The sequence below is a fragment of the Aegilops tauschii genome, chromosome 2, assembly GCF_002575655.3.
Source record: "Aegilops tauschii subsp. strangulata cultivar AL8/78 chromosome 2, Aet v6.0, whole genome shotgun sequence".
Classification (NCBI taxonomy): Eukaryota; Viridiplantae; Streptophyta; class Magnoliopsida; order Poales; family Poaceae; genus Aegilops; species Aegilops tauschii.
This window is the reverse complement of record NC_053036.3, coordinates 77,841,394-77,862,868: the sequence shown is the minus strand read 5'-3', so window position 1 is coordinate 77,862,868 and position 21,475 is coordinate 77,841,394. Positions and strand designations below refer to the sequence as shown.

Genomic DNA, 21,475 nt, shown 5'->3' with positions numbered 1-21,475 from the left:
GACCCATTTTAAAATGCGGACGCGCACATCCGCTGGCCGACCCAAATGGATAAAAAACAGACAAAGCGCGCATCTGTTTGATTCGCCGCGTTGGAGTTGCTCTAAGAAAAGACTTGGGTTTACGGCATCCCACTCCACAATTCACTCCCAAGCAGCCGCCACCGGAAGCCCGAGAGATCGGCAACAAACTCCGCCCATTTCGCCGACTCTCTCTCCGCAAGTTCCATTCCATTCCATCCCTCCCCCCCCCGCTCTCGCCCCGCAGAGATTTCAAAATCCTGACTGACAAGGCTGCGGCGGGGTGACCCGAAACCCTACGTGCAGGTCTTGTTCTCGACGAAATGCGGCGGAGCACCACCCAGCGCCCGGGGCCGCGCCGCGGCGCCGGCCTCAAGCCCGGCTCCCGCGTCCACGTCGCCGTCGAGCCCGACCGCCTCAGCGCCCTTCCGGACGCGCTCCTGCACCACATCATGTCGTCCCTCAAGGCGTGGGAGGCGGTGCGCACCTGCATGCTCGCGCGGCGGTGGCGCCACCTCTGGGCGTCCGCGCCCTGCGTCGACCTCCGCGTGCGCCACTCCTCCGGCCGCGACGCCGACCCGCCGGAGGAGTTCCGCCACTTCGTGCACCGCCTCTTCCTCATCCGCGACGCGTCGGCGCCCGTGGGCACGCTCCGCCTGCGGTCCGGCGACGAGGACGCGGGTTATGACGAGGACGACGCCAGCGCGTGGATCAGGGCCGCCATCAACCGTAACGCGCGAGTCATCCATCTCGCCGGGCATCGCTCGAAGATCGCGTCTTTGGACCGCGTGCAGTTCGTCTCCTGCCACCTCAAGGTGCTGAAGCTGTCGTATGCCAGGCTCGACGACCGGATCCTCAAGCAGCTCTCTTCCAGCTGCACGTCTTTGGAGGAGCTGGATCTAAAGGATTGCCTAGTGACAGGCCATGGGATTGTGTCTGCCTCTTTGAAGACTTTAATCATGCTCGAATGCAAGATCAACTGTGCGCCTCTCCCTCCCCCTGAGCGCCTCTCCCTCCCCCTGAGCGCCGGCGGCCACCAGATCTCGTCGGTCTCCACTCCGGGGCCGACGCCCACCACCGGCGCCTCCGTATGGCGTCCAAAGTCTCGCTCTCCGCTGGCTCCTCTTCCTCCCCGAGTCCGTCGCCCATACCCCCGCCACCTCCAAGATCGCAGATCCGCTCCCTCGTCGTCGTCCCCGGCCCGGATGTGCTGGGCACGCGCTTCGGGCCTATTGGCCAGGCCGTGGGGGCTGGGCCCTCCCGCCCCCCTGTGGCGGTAAGGCTGGAGTGGCAGACCAAGACCGGCCGGCGGCCACGGAGCCCCACGCACCGGCCTGCCTCCCCTCCGGCGCAAAGGCGCCGCCAAGGCCTCACCTTGCCCACATCAAGGCCACCCAGATCGAACATCCCGACGGAGCTCCATGGCTGCTGCTACAACTGTGGAGATGAGGGGCACATCTCCGTGGAGTGCTGGAAACCGACCAAGTGCGTCGGATGTGGAGGGGAGGGACACATCGCGAGGGACTGCCAGTCCCCTCCCCGGCGCCCTTCGCCTGTGGGCGGCCGCCCGCCTTCCGGCCAAGCTGCCCCGCGGGCCTCTCCCCCCCGGTCAGGCACGGGTGCAGTCAAGCTCGCCGGCGCAGGCTCCGCGCCAGGCCCCCCCTCTGCGCCGCCATGCTGCTCCCCCCGCCGCCGCCAGGCCCACCTCCACCAGGCGCAGTCCGCTTCCCGCGCTCTTGGAGCGAGGTGGCGCAGTCGTCTTCCGTCGCGAGCGTGGGAGGGCCGGAGTTTGCAGTCCCGTTTGACCGTACTGTGGTGGACTCGGCAGCCGTCGCACCGCCCGTGGAACAGGTGGAGTGCTGCTATCTGGAGAATTCGGAAGACTTGCGACGCATGGAGGCGGAGCTCTCCCGCGCGATCGTGGTGACCATCACGGGTACAAGGCCGCGCGTCGACCTGGCCGCGGAGGCGGAGGCGCTGCATGCCGAGTTCGGCATCGGGCCCAGAGACATGTCCATCCGTCCGTTTCACCCCGAGGATTTCCTTGTCCTGTGCGAGCATCAGATGATTCGGCAGGTAATGGTGGATCGTGGTAGAGCTTCAGGCCAAGGCTTCTCCTTGGCTCTGCGGGCGTGGACGCGGCAAGCTCAGGCAACTGGAGCAAACTTGCCGTACCTGGTGCCACTCAAGCTGGTGGGTGTGCCGGCGCATGCATGGACGCGCCGGACTGCGGAGACCATCCTACGCGGCCTCGGGTTCGTCGTTCAAGTGGCGGAGCGCACGTCCAGGAGATACGACATGTCGGGCTTTCAGGTCTGGCTCAAGACGGCTGATCCTTCAAGAATCCCGGCCCGCCGCATGCTATATGTGCCGGAGCCGGGAATGGGTGGAAACAGCGACGCCGTGCTCGCCGAAGGGGCACCGGAGGTGCTATGGTACCCGGTCCAGATCATCAAGATGGCCCCGCCGATCAGGGATGAATCCAGAGTGAGGGGCACGACTCATCCTCCGCCGCCACCTCCGCCACCTCCTTCTCCGCCGTCGAATGATGAGGAACACGAGCAACACCAAGGTGGAGGCTCTTCGGAGCCGGGGATGGGCGCCTCCGGCGAGACGCATGGACCCACGGCAGCGCCGGAGCCAGCACCGGCGCGGAAGCCGAGGGGCGATGTCCCTGGGCGTGGAGGTGGACTCGCGCGCCTGGCATGCATCAGCGAGGGCGGCAGCGACGATGGGCCCTCTGACGCAGTGGCTTCCGTCAAAAGTGCGCCAGTGGCCCCTCACCGCCCTGCTTTGCCACCTGCGCATCCTGCGCATAGCGCTGTGGGCACGCGCGCGCCAGAGACCAGACCGGCCTCGTCCTGTGGTTCAAATGACAAGGCACCCGAGGTGGACAAATGGAATCCGGAGGATACCCTGAGCTCCCCACCATCAGTCTGTCTAAGCAGATGGAAGCAGAGCGGGCCATGCAACACCAGCCATGCAGTTCTTTTGACCAACGGGCTTGCGGTGGAGGACCCGATGCGGACCAAGGCGCGCGTGGCTACAGGTCAAGACAACGGGAGGATTCAGGTGGGGTCCATTCAATGCGCGCTGAGTATGGGCGCGGGCACCAATGCTGGGGTGGGCCACACAAGTGCCAGCCCGGGGACAACCAGCGAACATGTACTGCCTCCGGACCAGGACAGAATGGTGCGTGAGGAGGATTGGGTGGACGCGACGTTTGAGGACGCGCTCCCATGCAGTGGCTGCACAGAAGTTACCACGGGCGAGGAATCCCCGCGCTGCGGGCCGGTGGGGAGCATGTTCTGTGTCTCCCTCTCCACCGAACGAGGCACTCCCACCTGTCCGCCCAGGACTAGTGGATCGCCGTGCGGACCATGCAGCCCATGCACGTTACCACCACGTACGAATCCAGTGGACGTTTTTTGTGCAGAGCTGGCGAAGGGCTTGTCCCCAGTACTGCAAACCCCACCAGTTAAGATTCATACCGTCGCACAGAGGCGCACAAAGCAGAAGAGGGTGCCGGTCCCCAACCCACGGAGGAGTGCCAGAATAGCCAGGGGCGTTGGGCGTGGCTCGGCAGCATCGAAGCAACAGGGGGTGCTAATCCGAAAGCTATGTCTAGCAAATGAAGCGGAAATCATCACCGACGACGCGCTCCAAGCATATGCGGAACTCTTCGACCAGCCACTCTCCGATGGCCATATCAAGGCAATCCTCGCCTTGTTCGGATGGGAGACCTCTGCCTTGCCACTCGGAGGCACGGAGGAAGCCGTGGAGGACCGGCTTTAAGGCCGGTCAAGGTGGTTTACTTAGTAGGCTAACAAAATGAATGCATCACCTTTCAAAACTCTAGTGTGGAATGTGAGGGGCCTTAATAGCCCGGCGCGTCGAAGTGCAATCTATCAGGTGGTTAGCTCGGTTGCGCCGAGCATTGTGTGTCTCCAGGCGACAAAAATGGAACTTGTAACGACAGAGGTGGTCGCCCACTGTCTTGGAAATAAACTCGAGAGCTTCTACTACCTGCCCGCGCGAGGAACGAGGGGCGGCATTCTCCTTGCTTGGGATGCTACCGTGGTGCAACTTTCCAACCCGCACTACACGACGAATGCGCTCACCGCGCTAGTCACGCACATTGGTGGCTCACAATGGTGGATGACAGGAGTATACGGCCCACAGCAAGATCAAGACAAAGTGGAATTCATGCAAGAATTGGTGGACATTCGCGAGCTGATAGCCGGACCATGGACTGTGATGGGGGATTTCAACCTATTGGTTAACCCGAAGGACAAAAACAACACACTTGTGAACAGACGAATGATGGCGCGGTTCCGTGCAAAGCTTAATAACCTCGAACTCAAAGAGGTTTATTTGAACGGGCGGAGATACACTTGGTCTAATGAGCGGACACAAACGACAATGGAGAAGATTGACCGTGTCTTCACCACAGCAACTTGGGAGGAGCTGTACCCGACCTGTCAGCTCACAGCACTGGGCTCCTCAATCTCTGACCACTGTCCATTGCTACTGGACCTGGAGGCCGAGCTGCACATGGGCAAGCGCTTCAAGTTTGAGGCTTTCTGGACAAGAGCCGAGGGATTCATGCAAAAGGTGGAGGAGTTGTGGAACTCTGTGCCCAGAGAAGAAAGCCCCTATGTTACCCTTGATCTCAAGCCGCGAGCCACGGCAAAGGGCCTGAAGAAGTGGAGCGACCGGTGGATAGGCAACGTTAAACTGCAAATTGGAATTGCCATGGAGGTAATCGCTCGCCTGGATGCAGCAATGGACACAAGAACACTCTCGCCACAAGAACGAGATCTACGGCGCATGTTGAAACTGAAGCTACTTGGCCTAGGCTCCTTGGAACGAACAATTGCGCGACAAAGATCAAGAATTCTCTCACTCCGGGAGGGGGATGCAAACACTAGCTTCTTCCACCAACACGCTTGTCACCGGCAAAGGCGCAACATGATCACAACGATCAGAAATGGGGACACCACCGCAAGCACGCACGATGAGATCGCAAATGAAGTGGATGACTACTACACAAATGTGTTTGCCGGCGCACTGGGCAGAGCACACACCATAGACCTCAACCTTCTTGATCAACCGACCATGGATTTGACGCATCTTGATCAGCCTTTCACCGAGGAGGAAGTGGAGAAGATTGTGAAGACCATGCCCATGGATAAGGCACCGGGTCCGGATGGCTTCACGGGACGGTTCTTTGCATTCTGCTGGCCTATAATCAAGGACGACCTCATGAGGGCACTGCACACTTTCCACCATGGCGACATGAGGGGCCTGCACGCCATCAACAAGGCAATTGTGGCACTACTTCCTAAGAAGGATGGAGCAGTGGACATACGCGACTTTCGGCCAGTGAGTCTGGTCCATGGCGCGATAAAGATCTTTGACAAGACACTAGCTTCAAGGCTTGCAGTGGATCTTCCGTTACTAGTGGGAAAACACCAGAGCGCCTTCGTGCGAGGGCGATCCATCCACGACAACTTCATGCTCGTCCAATGCACGGCACGTAAGCTTCACGCCCTACGACACCCAGCCATTATGCTCAAGCTTGACATATCAAAGGCTTTCGACTCAGTGCAATGGCCCTTCCTCCTAGAAGTGCTACGCAAGGCTGGATTTGGGGGCCGTTGGATCACGTGGATTTGTGGAATGCTGGCAAGTGCATCAACAAGGATCATGGTCAACAGTACACCGGGACAGCCAATCTACAACACCGTAGGCTTGAGGCAAGGTGCCCCAGTATCCCCAATGCTGTTCATTCTTGTCATGGAACCCTTGCACCGCATGTTCGAGCTTGCGACTGCAAAGGGACTGCTTGAGCCGCTTGCAAGAACAGGGCTACATCACCGTCTCTCAATGTTTGCCGACGACGTAATGATCTTTCTCAAGCCCAATGAGCAGGATATGAACATGTGTGCATCAGTTCTTACCCTGTTTGGGGAGGCATCGGGCCTCCGCGTCAACCTTGCCAAGAGCGCGGCCTACCCTATACGATGCTCTGATGAGATCATGGAATCAGTGGAGAGAGCACTTGGATGCCCGAGAGGCGCCTTCCCATGCAAATACCTTGGTCTGCCGCTCACCCTGAGAAAACAGTCACATGTGCAGCTATCAGGCCTTGTGGACCAACTAGCAACGGCATTGCCAAAATGGAAAGCAGCAAGGATGCTCAAGAGTGGAAGAATGCTTCTTGTTCAATCTGTACTCTGTGCAATTCCGCTGCACGCGATGATGGCGCTCGACCTCCCACAGAAGACAATTTCAGCAATGAACAGAATATGCCGCAGCTTCTTATGGTGCGCGGAGTCAAGCTCGTCTGGCGAAAACTGCGCAGTCGCTTGGGAGGCTGTGTGTGCCCCCAAATGGGTGGGTGGATTAGGCATACCCAACCTAGGGTGGATGAACAAAGCTGTGCAGGCTAAGTGGCCTTGGTTACATAGATCAGACACATCGCGACCATGGGCAGAATTTGACATCACAGTACCAAAAGATTCAAGACAACTCTTCAACGCGGCTGCTCGCTGGGCTCTCGGTGACGGAAACACATCACTCTTTTGGGAAGATAGATGGCTCGACGGACACCGGATCGTGGAGATTGCACCCTTGACCTACGGCCGAGTCAGGAAGAAAACGAGGAACACATGCACCGTAGCCCAGGCCCTACTGAATGATGGTTGGGTTGCCCACGTAAGCCCGGAGGTATCAGCCGACTCGCTAAGGGAATGTCTACAGCTATGGAACATGATCCAAGAACTTCAACTTGACCCAGCGCAACATGATACCATCACTTGGTCATGGGAAACAAGCGGATGCTATTCAGCGAGGACTGCCTATGCAGCCAAATTCTGGGGCAGGTAGGTCGTCCCCACGGCCGAATTCACTTGGAAATCTAGAGCACCGGCGCCCTGCCGCTTCTTCACATGGCTGGCAATCCAGGATAGGTGCTGGACGTCTGATCGGCTGGCAAGACGAGGGCTCGATCATCAGGACTGCTGCCCAATGTGCAGCCAAGCAGAGGAGAGCATAAACCACATTTTGCTCTAGTGTGTCGTCGCGCGGGAAGTGTGGACCGCGATCTGCCATCCCCTACGCAGAACGGAATGGATACCTACTGTGAATGAAAGCCTCGGTGCATGGTGCCAAGACAAGAGAGGAAGAGGAGAGGCCGGGAGGGATGCAAATACAATCATCATCCTAGGGCTATGGCAAATATGGAAGCACCGCAACTCGATTGTCTTCGACGGAGCTACACCTTCAAAGAACAGGATTATCCATGCAGTCGTAAGAGAGGAGTGGGCAGCAGAGAGTACATAGTCTTTCAGACTAGGTGGAGGGTGGAAGTAGAGTTAGTGTGCAGTGTATATATCTAATCTGTAATGCCAACGTGGACGGGCTCTTTACCCCGATTCCTTCTATATAATATAGTACGCACACTCGTGCGTATTCGAGAAAAAAAAAACTGTGCCTTCTCCATCGCTGCTCCGAACCTCCTACTTCTGCGCCTCACCACGCCTTACGTCCGAGTCCCATTGTTCAAGAACTTGGGGTCACTTGTCACAGGCACTATCATACTTGATGACTCTTTCTTGGGTGACGACTTTGAACACATCAGTGATGAAGATGACTGTGATGGAACTACTGATGATGATGGGGATGATAGCGATGATAATGATTGGACCGAGACCTCTAAGATTCATGATGACTCTTCCTTGGGTGATGATTTTGGATATGATCATTTTATAAGGTTTGGATATGGACATAGTTTTGCTGAAGAAAGTTCGCATGGTCGTTACAAGGATAATTTTGATTATGGTAGTGATATCGATAGTGATGACAATACCTATGAATACAGTGAGATTGCAAATGATGCAAAGTATGGCTGCAAAGGTAAAGCCCAGATTTCCAGTAAAGATGGTAACTATGGTGGAAATAGAGAATGCAATGGTAGGAAGATTTTAGGTGGACGTCATATTCTTGAGTCTCTTTCAAGTGCTTGAACTTTGGAGTTGTTGACTGATGCTGAAGAGGTATAGCTGTCATCACCTTTTCCTGGTTTCTCTATCTTTGATATAGCATAATTATTTTTTCTAACAGCTATTTCTGATGTTTGCGAAATAAATTTATGTTGCTCCCAACGAAACATCTATATGTCTAATGAGCACATTTCTTACATAAGTAGCAACACCTGGTTAGAAAGGCACAGTTGACTTGAAGAAGAGTTCAGAATTGATATAAAAATTAAGTTCTAGCTCATTTCATCAAGAAAGTAATAGATGAAATCAATGAGATATGGAAGTGTGTAGCTTCAACAGAGCGTTGTTCATGATTTATTATTTCAGATTAACGTTTGCCATTTTTTTGTATTCTTGTTACTGTTTATATTGTTGTATAATTAACTATTTTGAGTCTGTACATCAGTATAATGGCAATGTCCCTTCACATTATAGAAAAGAATGCTGAATCATATTTTACGAATAGGTGCTAATCATGGCAACACATTACTCCACGTCTTTTCTTTTTCGTGTTGGGTATGTTTTTCTTCTCTGCATATCAAATAGACCTCGTATATCCAGTATGTAAAATATGAAGTCGATTCAAATTATTATTGTTCTTTGCTGAATACTCATTTTATGTCCAATGTGTAGGTGGTTCTGAGTAGGGAACTGGAAATGTGTCCAACTTTTGGCAACCTGAAGACCCTATCCCTTGGCGAATGGTGTATGGCTGCAGACTTTGATGCATTAATTTTCTTGCTGCAACACTCACCTAATATACAGAAGCTCTTTCTCCAACTTAAAATTGTATGTATAATTACATATTTGGTGTATGCTTACTTGCCTTTTTTAGTTTCGAGTATCTGCGCACATGCTTAACAACAAATTTCTTCTTCTGCAAAAGAACTTCAACACCAGAAAGGCATCAAAAACAGGCATCAAACTACAGGGAAGATCATTTACTTGCAAAGACCTTCAAATGGTAAAGATCAACTGCTCAAAGGATGATGGGAGAGTCCATAAGTTAGCAAATTTATTCAGGGCAAACGGTATACCCCTCGAGAAAATTTATGTCCGCCGGAGTGGGTGTACTTGTGAGTCTTCTCTTCAGATAACATTTCGTATTTTGTGTTACCAGTATTATTACTTGCTTGTATGTTTATGTGCTATTTGCTGATGGATGTAAGCTGCATATTGTCTTGTTCCGCCTTCCCCGAAAAGCTACATGTTTTTATGATGTGCATATAATCTACTTTATGTCTTGTCACCATTCTGTTAAATTGAACGTATATTTTGTTAACTTAAATATGTTTCTTCTGTGCATGATCCTAATTACGCACTTATCCACTCCCTGATAATTCTACCAGATCTCCGTGGCCAGCAGCAGATGAAAGAATTCGCCAGGCGCGAACTGGAGTTTTGGGGGATGTAACATCCAACAGCCTCATTTGCTTTCAGATAAGAAATCCTGTGCTATGATTGAGATCGTCGCATGTAACTAGCAAGGGTGTCGTAACTAGTAAGATACCATGGTCTCCACGAAGCACTGGTCGTGCTCTCAAAGTTGCGCCGTATTTCTTGATGCCCTCTTTTTTGGGTAACATGCATGGCTGATGTTTATGGTCATCAAATCGTTGGAATGTTCTTCCCAGTGTGATGAGTTGAGACTTTAAACCAGTAGTAGGTCTAGCCTCAAGTACAATTTTGCTTTGTTCCTGTAACGGATATGAATGCTCCTCGTTTGAGTGTTTCAGACTTGTGCATCTCAGGAGTCTGCCACACAACCATGTCGTTTCTACTATGACAAATGTTGATCCTTAGACGTACAAGAACAGGCAAGATGCGGCAGCGTCCACTGAATGCAGTGCTGCTAATAGCGGCAGGTAAAATCCACAAACACTTAATATCAACTATATACCCCCTAGCTCATCACCCGGATAATGAGTCAACTATTTTTAAAAATCATTTTATCTCCTTAGTGGCGCAAATACAATTATAAACTTATTTTGTCTTACTGTCACCAAATAGTCACTTATAGATATTTACCCCACCTAATGCACACCACTCCCTTTACTGATCTTTCATCCAAACCGGCCAATGATTAGACTAATATATCGGAGAGCTCTAAAATTCTTGCAAAGCAACATGTATAATCAGATCATAAAGTAATAATTCATCACACAGCAATAGATCACCACCAGAATTACACTTATGGATCACAATCATGTTAAATAGCTCAGGCGATCTTTGTATTGAAGTATGGAAGACAAGATGTTGCATACCTACTTCTATGAACCCATAGTCCCTAGGCTCGACTAATCACACAACATCATGAGAGCAATGAATATCAATGTTGATGGTGAAGACGATGATTTCCCCCTCTAGTAGAGTACTAGAATATGGCCTTAAATTGGATCACCTAGGAATGTGATGTGCGAGAATGGAGAAAAATACGTGTTTCGGGGGTATATATAGCCAGGGGAGGACTCCCTAGGGGAGATGACCCAGGTGGGCCCCACATACCCCCGGGCGTGTCCTAACCCTCGGGGGAGTGGGAAAGGCATGTGGGTGCAGCCCTAGGGTGCCCCTATGGTGCATATCTTCGTTTGGAGTACAAAGTCTCGCAATTTTCTCGAATTTTTTTGAAGTGCAGAATATACCTATTTTTTTTGAAACCAAAAGCACTGAAATAGAAACTAGCACTCTGGTACTATATTAATGTTAGTACAAATAAATGACAAACCATTGTATATTTAATAAAACTATAGTGTGACAACTAAAAAAATATAAATAAATTTATGTTGTTTCAAGAGGTGCCCATGTTACAAGGGGACACGACCAGCAGTCCGCCGTTAGGATTTGAGGAGGTGAGAATGTTCTGGGGGGAGACGGCGGAGTGTGTGTGTTGGGGGGGGATGCTTGTACAAAGAAGATAACACGATCAACACTTTCCAAGAAAAACCGAGTCTACAAACTAGTAGATGCAACCATCTATGATACTACCTCTATAATACTTTGCGCTATGAAGGTTGTCATATGCATGAGACTAGTCTAAGATAATCCCCACTATGACTAGACTAATATTATGTTACCACCATCACCTCTTTGCCCATTTCATACTATGCCATGTCATCACTTTGCCTAGTGGACATTGCATGAGGATGCATGTTACATCGGGACTAGCTTTCCAAGAAAGTGAACATCGGGACACATCCTCGTCTCCGGAGTTCGGTTATTCCTAACCCTAGATCCTTACTTTTGGTTACTTCTCCTTGTCCTTGCATTTGATATATCATACTGTGTTGTTTAGTTTCTACTATTTTTGCTATCATCTTTGCTAGAAACTTGACTCACCTTTGCAATTGTTAGGCGTCCATCTCGATCCTTTCGGAAGACATCGCTCAGAATTGCTCGAACTTGATCTTCAAGGTGAAAATACATGATCTAGCCTTCGGCAGTTGGATCTGGCCACGACTTCGGTTGAGCATCGTTCCCTTCCTGAAGGCGTTGCTATTGGGCAACATTTCTGTTGGGGAACGCAATATTTCATAAAAATTCCTACGACCATGCAAGATCTATCTAGGAGATGGATAGCAACGAGACGGGAGAGTGTGTCCACGTACCCTCGTAGACCGAAAGCGGAAACGTTTAGTAACGCGGTTGATGTAGTCGAACGTCTTCACGATCCAACGGATCCAAGTACCGAACGTACGACACCTCCGTGTTCAGCACACGTTCAGCACGATGACGTCCCTCGAGCTCTTGATCCAATTGACGACGAGAGAGAGTTCCGTCAGCACGACGGCGTGGCGACAGTGATGATGAAGTTACCGCCGCAGGGCTTCGCCTAAGCATGATAACCCACAAGTATAGGGGATCACAACAGTTTTCGAGGGTAGAGTATTCAACCCAAATTTATTGATTCGACACAAGGGGAGCCAAAGAATATTCTCAAGTATTACCAGTTGAGTTGTCAATTCAACCACACCTGGATAACTTAGTATCTGCAGCAAAGTATTTAGTAGCAAAGTAATATGGAAGTAACGGTAACGGTAGCAAAAGTAATATTTTTGGGTTTTGTAGTGATTGTAACAGTAGCAACGGAAAAGTAAATAAGCGAAGAACAATATATGAAAAGCTCGTAGGCATTGGATCGGTGATGGAGAATTATGCCGGATACGGTTCATCATGTAACAGTCATAACATAGGGTGACACAGAACTAGCTCCAATTAATCAATGTAATGTAGGCATGTATTCCGAATATAGTCATACGTGCTTATGGAAAAGAACTTGCATGACATCTTTTGTCCTACCCTCCCGTAGCAGCGGGGCCCTAATGGAAACTAAGGGATATTAAGGCCTCCTTTTAATAGAGTACCGGACCAAAGCATTAACACATAGTGAATACATGAACTCCTCAAACTACGGTCATCACCGGGAGTGGTCCCGATTATTGTCACTTCGGGGTTGCCGGATCATAACACATAGTAGGTGACTATAGACTTGCAAGATAGGATCAAGAACTCACATATATTCATGAAAACATAATAGGTTCAGATCTGAAATCATGGCACTCGGGCCCTAATGACAAGCATTAAGCATAGCAAAGTCATAGCAACATCAATCTCAAAACATAGTGGATACTAGGGATCAAACCCTAACAAAACTAACTCGATTATATGATAGATCTCATGCAACCCATCACCGTCCAGCAAGCCTACGATGGAATTACTCACGCACGGTGGTGAGCATCATGAAATTGGTGATGGAGGATGGTTGATGATGACGACGGCGACGGATTCCCCTCTCCGGAGCCCTGAACGGACTCCAGATCAGCCCTCCCGAGAGGTTTTAGGGCTTGGCGGCGGCTCCGTATCGTAAAACGCGATGAATCCTTTTCTCTGATTTTTTCTCCCCGAAATTGAAATATATGGAGTTGGAGTTGAGGTCGGTGGAGCGTCAGGGGGCCCATGAGGTAGGGGGGCGCGCCCCCACCCTCGTGGACAGGGTGTGGGCCCCCTGACGTGGATTTTTCTTCCAGTATTTTTCTTATTTTCCAAATAGATGTTCCGTGGAGTTTCAGGTCATTCCGAGAACTTTTGTTTCTGCACATAAATAACACCATGGAAAGTCTGCTAAAAACAGCGTCGGTCCGGGTTAGTTCCATTCAAATCATGCAAGTTAGAGTCCAAAACAAGGGCAAAAGTGTTTGGAAAAGTAGATACGACGGAGACGTATCAACTCCCCCAAGCTTAAACCTTTGCTTGTCCTCAAGCAATTCAGTTGATAAACTGAAAGTGATAAAGAAAAACTTTTAAAAACTCTGTTTGCTCTTGTTGTTGTAAATATGTAAAGCCAACATTCAAGTTTTTAGCAAAGATTATGACTAACCATATTCACAATAACTCTTAGGTCTCATGTTTACTCATATCAATGGCATAATCAACTAGCGAGCCATAATAATAAATCTCGGATGACAACACTTTCTCAAAACAATCATGATATGATATAACAGGATGGTATCTCGCTAGCCTTTTCTGAGACCGCAAAACATAAATGCAGAGTACCTTTAAAGATCAAGGACTGACTAGACATTGTAATTCGTGGTAAAAGAGATCCAGTCATAGTCATACCCAATATAAATTAATAGTAATGGATGCAAATGACAGCTGTGCTCTCCAGCTAGTGCTTTTTAATAAGAGGGTGATGACTCAACATAAAAGTAAATAGATAGGCCCTTCGCAGAGGGAAGCAGGGATTTGTAGAGGTGCCAGAGCTCGGTTTTGAAATAGAGATAAATAATATATTGAGCGGCATACTTTCATTGTCAACATAACAACCAAGAGATTGCGATATCTTCCATGCTACACACATTATAAGCAGTTCCCAAACAGAATGGTAAAGTTTATACTCCCCCTCCACCAACAAGCATCAATCCATGGCTTGCTCGAAACAACGAGTGCCTCCAACTAGCAACAGCCCCGGAGGAGTTTTGTTTGCAATTATTTTGATTTAGTTTGCATAAAGCATGGGACTGGGCATCCCGGTGACCAGCCATTTTCTCGTGAATGAGGAGCGGAGTCCACTCCTCTTGAGAATAACCCACCTAGCATGGAAGATACAGACATCCCTAGTTGATACATGAGCTATTCGAGCATACAAAACAGAATTTCATTTGAAGGTTTAGAGTTTGGCACATACAAATTTACTTGGAACGGCAGGTAGATACTGCATATAGGAAGGTATAGTGGACTCATATGGCATAACTTTGAGGTTTAAGGGATTGGATGCACAAGCAGTACTCCCGCTTAGTACAAGTGAAGGCTAGCAAAAGACTGGGAAGCGACCAACTAGAGAGCGACAACAGTCATGAACATGCATTAAAATTAATAGACATTGAGTACGAGCATGAGTAGGATATAATCCACCATGAACATAAATATCGTGAAGGCTATGTTGATTTGTTTCAACTACATGTGTGAACATGTGCCAAGTCAAGTCACTTAAATAATTCAAAGGAGGATACCACCCCACTATACCACATCATAACCATTTTAATAGCATGTTAGCACGTAAGGTAAACCATTATAACTCATAGCTAATCAAGCATGGCACGAGCAACTATGATATCTAATTGTCATTGCAAACATTTTTATTCATAATAGGCTGAATCAGGAACGATGAACTCATCATATTTACAAAAACAAGAGAGGTCGAGTTCATACTAGCTTCTCTCATCTCAGTCAGTCCATCATATATCGTCATAATTGCCTTTCACTTGCACGACCGAACGATGTGAAAATAATAAGAGTGCACGTGCATTGGACTAAGCTGGAATCTGCGAGAATTCAATAAACAGGAGAAGACAAGGCAATATGGGCTCTTGGTTAAATCAACAATAATGCATATAAGAGCCACTTCAACAATTTAATCATGATCTTCTCCTATCGACCCCCAAAAAAAAGAAAAGAAATAAAACTATTTACACGGGAAAGCTCCCAACAAGCAAAAAGAAGAACAGGAAATCTTTTTGGGTTTTCTTTTTATTATTACTACTACAGCAAGAAAAGTAAACTAACTAAAAGCTACACTATTTTATTTGATTTTTCTTAAGGTTTATCAAACACACAAGAAGAAAGCAAGAAGAAGAAAATAAACTAGCATGGATATTACAGTGAAAGAGTATGAGCACCGACATCTAGCAATGAGTGTATGTGAACATAAATGTAATGTCGGTGGGAAATACGTACCCCCCAAGCTTAGGCTTTTGGCCTAAGTTGGTTTATTGCCATGGATGGCCTGGCGGATATCCATAGTTGTAGCCGGGGTCGTACTGAGATGAAGAAGACTCTGATTGCCACTGGTTGGAAATCATCTCAGGATCCCACTGGTAATTAGACTGTCGTGGAGGTTCAAATTGTGGTTCCGGCTCCGTGGCTGGTGTAGGGTTCCGGTAGGCGTGACTGGCCGCCAAAGGAACGAGATAGGGACCTTCAGATAAATTAAACAAGGAGGGAGCAGGCAAGGTAATAGTCTCAGGGTGATGTTTATCAAAGAACAATTTGTATTTAAGCGCTCCTTCCCTATTCTTAACAATAAAGTCATGCGCTACCATACTCTTATAATCAAAATAAGCAGTGGGCAGCAGTTTTTCTTCCTTTTCATAATGCCTAATAGGTATGTTATAGTGTGCAGCAAGGCGTGAAGCATAAATACCTCCAAAGATGGGCCCCTTTGTACAGTTTAGACTTAACCGTTTGGCAATAATACCGCACATACTAACAGTGTTATCGCAGAATAAACCATGGAACAAAATGATAACATCAGGAACACTAAGGTTTCCACAGTTTCCGCGACCAATCAAGCAACGACTAGCAAATATGGCAAAGTAGCGTAAAACAGGAAAATGTATGCTAGTGATTCTTGCATCGGAAACCTTCCTAGTTTCCCCCACAGTAATAGTATCAATAAACCCGTCCACATCTTTACGATGTGGTTCCTCTAAACTACCCTCAAAAGGTATTTTGCAAACCTTGCAAAATTCATCTAGTGGCATCTTCTTAACAACATCATATAAATGAAACTCTACTGAACTAGCTGATTCCTTAGGATAATAGTAGAAGTTTTGCACAAAAGTATTGGTGAGTAAGAGATACTGATTGCGTTGGTCGCGGAGGAAGTCGGTGAGGCCTGCATTCTCAGCCAATTCATAAAAATCATCATAAATCCCGGCTTCTCTCAAGAAATCATTGGAAGGCCATTCACACGGCCGGACCTCTGCGGTGCGAGGCAAATTATATCTGGGCCTCTGTGCTTCTTCACTTTGCTTTTCCTTCGAGCTTCGGCTCGATGAGCCCCTCAAAAATCTCTTCATTATTTTCTGAAAAATCTGAAATTTTTAGTAACTTCAAATAAAAGTAAACCAAGCTCAACAAAATTGATAGGAACTACTCCTACAAGTGCGTAGAGCCTATATCAAGCATTAGAACTACTTGGAACCATATAAATTTGACATGCAAGCTCAAGAACATGGTCACCTAGGCAGCACAAATTTGCAATGAATAAAGCACTAGAACAAAAACTAATTGGACCAATGGAGGAGTCACATACCAAGGAACAATCTCCCCAAGCAGTTTTGTGAGAGGTGCTTTGAGCAAGGAGATCGAAAATCGCAGCAAAATGAGCTAGAACTCGTGCTTGAGCTAGATGGTGATTTTTTTGGGAGGAAGAAGAAGTGTGTGGGTGCAGGAATAAGTGGAGGGGAGCCACCGTGGGCCCACGAGGCAGGGGGCGCGCCCAGGGGGGTAGGGCGCGCCCTCCACCCTCGTGGCCAGGTGCTTGCCCCTCCTGCTGTGTTCTCAGTGCCAGATATTCTCAAATATTCCAGAAAAAAATCATATTCCATTTTCAGGGCATTTGGAGAACTTTTATTTTCGGGGTATTTTTATATTGCACAGATAATTCAGGAAACAAACAGAAAAATACTATTTTTACTTTATTTCAACTAAATAACAGAAAATAGAAAGAGAGTACAGAAGGTTGTGCCTTCTAGTTTCATCCATCTCATGCTTATCAAAAGGAATCCACTAACAAGGTTGATCAAGTCTTGTTAACAAACTCATTCCGAACAACATGGAACCGAAGAAATTTCGAATAACACTATGTTACCTCAATGGGGATATGCACATCCCCTATAATAAGAATATCATATTTCTTCTTGACAGTAGGAAGAGGAAATTCAAAACCTCCAAATATAATCGATGAAAATTTTCCAATAGAATTTATACTGTGAACTTGAGGTTGTTTCCTCGGAAAGTGTACCGTATGCTCATTACCATTAACATGAAAAGTGACATTGCCTTTGTTGCAATCAATAACAGCCCCTGCAGTATTCAAAAAAGGTCTTCCAAGAATAATAGACATACTATCGTCCTCGGGAATATCAAGAATAACAAAGTCCGTTAAAATAGTAACGTTTGCAACCACAACAGGCACATCCTCACAAATACCGACAGGTATAGCAGTTGATTTATCAGCCATTTGCAAAGATATTTCAGTAGGTGTCAACTTATTCAAATCAAGTCTACGATATAAAGAGAGAGGCATAACACTAACACCGGCTCCAAGATCACATAAAGCAGTTTTAACATAGTTTTTTTAATGGAGCATGGTATAGTGGGTACTCCCGGATCTCCAAGTTTCTTTGGTATTCCACCCTTGAAAGTGTAATTAGCAAGCATCACTACAGGAAACAGCTATTTTGCCGTCTGCCACGGCGGACGGCAAAGGCTCGAACGGCGGACGGCAAAGACCTTTGCCGTCAGCCGCGGACGGCAAAAGGCTCCGGCAAAGTAGGCTACGGTAAACAGGTCCTTTGCCGTCTGCTTTTTATGGCGGACGACAAAGAGTCCTTTGCCTACAGCGGCGGACGGCAAAGAGGAGGGACGGCAAAAATATTGGACGTCCGCCAGCATTAGTCCGTTAGGCGGCTAACGGCGGCCTTTGCCGTCCGCCAGCGGACGGCAAATTTGAGCGCCTCTTTGCCGTCCGCCAGTTGACGTCAGCAATGCGTCAGCGCCCGCTTTTTTTTGCCGTCTGCCACGGCGGACGGCAAAGGCAAAGTCTTTGCCATCAGCTTAGCTTTGCCGTCCGCCACGGTAGGCAAATTTGCCAAATGGCCCATCTCTCAGGAAGCACAGGTGGGCGCCACGTGCCCCCCTTTGCCGTCTGCCACCGATGGCAAAGGTGTCTTTGCCGTCCGCCACTGATGGCAAAGTCTTTGCCGTCTGCCACTGTAGGCAAACTGACCAAATGGGTCAGCTCCCAGGAAGCACAGTTGGCTGCCACGTGGCTTCTTTGCCGTCTGCGGCTGACGGCAAAGAGCCCGTTGCCGTCGGTGGCAGACGGCAAAGAGCCTGCATATTGGCTCTTTTTTCTGTTTTTTATTAAATCCAACAATTTTCATCACAAATATATATGACATATATAGATATATTTCACAGCAAACATATAAGATATATATGATATATATGACAACAATTTTCACAGCAAAGTGCAAACATATAAGATATCCATCCAACATGCAGAGTTCCATCATACATAGTTCCATCACATATGTTCCATCCAACTAGCAAGTTCCATCATACATAGCATAGTTCATCCAACTACCAAGATACATGCATAGTTCAACGATACAAAAGAAACAGAGAAAGGGATAAGGAGCACTCCATCTATGCAAGCTTTCGTCAAGTGAATGAAATCTGCAAAATGAAAAATAAGAAAGTTAGAAATAGGTGACTAGAACAAGAAGAAGACTAGAACAAGAAGAGTATGTCATTTATGGGCTAACTTACGTGAAATGGATCATATATGAGCTAACTAAGTTGAAATGGGTCATTTATGCGCTAACTAAGGTCAAATGGATCGTTTTTGAGGTAACTAAGGTGAAATGGGTCGTTTTTTAGCTCACTTAGGTCAAATGGATCATTTACTAACTTAGTTGAAATGGATCGTTTTTGAGCTAACTTTGTTGAAATGGATCATTTTTGAGCTAATTTAGTTGAAATGGATCTTTTTGAGCTAACTTTGTTGAAATGGATCATTTATGAGCTAATTTAGTTGAAATGGATCTTTTTGAGCTAACTTAGGTGAAATGGATCATTTAAGAGCTAATTTAGGTGAAATGGATCATTTTTAGCTCACTTAGGTCAAATGGATCATTTATGAGCTAAATTAGTTGAAATGGATCGTTTATGAGATAACCTAGGTAAGATGGGTCATTTTGGAGTTAACCTAGGTGAAATGGGCCATTTTAAAGCTAACGTAGGTAACATGGATCATTTAGGAGCTAATCTAGGTAAAATGGGTCATTTTTGAGCTAACTTGGATGAACTGCATCATTTATAAGCTAACCTAGGTAAAATGGGTCATTTTGGAGGAAAACAAGCTAACTCTAGGTCATTATGGTAAGCATATTGGAGGAAATAAAGCTAAGTCTAGGTCTTTATGCATTTGTTAAGCAAAACACTAGAGAAACTTACCGTGATCAGGGAGGTGTAGGAGCGGGGTGGCTAGTGCCGCTACCTGGAGAAGGATCGTGCGATGCGTTTCTGGAGTTAAGCTGCACCAAAGATCATTTTCAATGTCTCGTTAGCATTATGACACTCAAATGTTAAGACTAGCAAGTAATGTCCATTCAAATTAAACTCACCGTGCTCCCAGGAGCAATCACTGGCATCGGCGGAGCGGGCTGACCGGACTTCTCGCACACAGACTGCACATTTGGTTTTCACAATAGAGTCATACTAGTTAGTAATGAGACTCAAATGTTAAGACTAGCAAGTAATCTGCAGAAGAAACTTACCACAAGGAGCTCGTACATGGCCCTTGCCTGCATGTCATTCCGTGCCCTCTCCTCCTCCATCATCTTTCTCGTCCTCTCCTCCATCTCCCGCTGCCTCTCCGCCGCCTCCGCCAGAAGTTTCTCCGTTCTATCTCTCTCAGTCTGTATAGCAGCCTGCAACACCACTCACATGACCATTTGTAATCATTGATGGAAGCGCACACAATGTAATGGAGAAAGATAACTGAGTACGTATCACTAACCTTGATGGCGAGTTGCACTGGCCGTTCACGAGGCCTTATCTCAGGAGCGGAGCTCGACTGGCGCGCCTTGATCTCCGGGAGAGTGCTAGGACAACGGATAAGTCCATCTCTAATGGCTATGGAGCCATGGGACCTCCCGCCACCAGATATCATCACCAGCTCTGGATCAATGGGACCCTGGCTCGGGTTAAAGTCCTCCCCTTTCCTCGCCTTCCCCTCATCTCTATATCCCACGAGCTTGTTGTGGGAGGAGATGTTGGTGAAGTTGTTTGCATCATCGAGGTCAGACTGAGAGAAAGCCTTGACTTTCTTGAAAGAGGCAGTGTGGGCCATGGCATACAGGTCGTACACCTCTGGCACCTTATCCGCCTTATTGTAGCGTGCCTGAAAGAGAGAAACAATGAAAATTAGTAATTAAAGGGCTCAAGCTAGCATGATGAATGAATTGCATGAATCATGAAGCAAACCACATACCCAGTTGCGCCCGAACTGTTATAAGTTGGAGCTGCCTTGATGGTGTGGCACACCTTCCATTTGGGCACGTTTGTCCTTGGCCTCGTTGTGGAGGGCTAGCCATTCTTTTGAGCACCACTCATCGACCAACACCTCCCAACAATCCATCCGATCCGCACACCATCTCGGAGGCGCCTAAGTTAGCAAATAGAAACTTGAGCGCTACGGCTAAGAATTACTAAATGAAGGAACTTAAGTAGAAGGCCTTAAGAATTACCTTCATGTACTGCTCCTTACTCAGGAACTTATCGCGGCACGCCGGCTTGGTCTTCTTGATACCACGCAAGGCGTAGTAGTCTCGAACAGCCTGCACCCGAGCCTCGTGCCGTAAGTTCTGGAGTAGGCGCTTGCAGACGTTCTGGATAACATTTGCCGCGTCCTCCTCGTATCCCTCCTCACACCTGTAGAATGTCTGCAATCAAATGAGACAATATTGATTAGTACAATTAATAACTAGCTAGTTGAAGATTTTGAAATGTGTAAAGGAGAAATTACCCAGAACGTCCTGATCACCATGTCTGCCCTCGTGTCGCACACGACACCGTCGATAATGACATCCGGCGGGGCCGGGGCAGCCACGTAGTGCTCCCAGCTCAACCCAAGCTCTGGAAGCCGACCCTCACCAGGCAACGTGACAAACCCTGGGAAGTTTTGCCGGCAAAGAACTCCAAGGACGGAGTTCGGCCGACGGACACTATGATGGTGGTCCCAACCCCTGCAGCATGACAAGGCCAACACATTAGTTATTTGAAGAAACGTGAATGCAGAAGGTACAAAAATATTAAATGCACTTAAGTACCTCTCCCCATCA

General features: G+C 48.0%; 1 pseudogene; it reads left to right on the top strand.

Annotated features, from left to right (window-relative positions):
• Positions 1-300: 300 nt before the first annotated feature.
• The window catches only part of LOC120974959 (uncharacterized), a 38,390-nt pseudogene continuing 17,215 nt past the window's right edge, over positions 301-21,475 (top strand).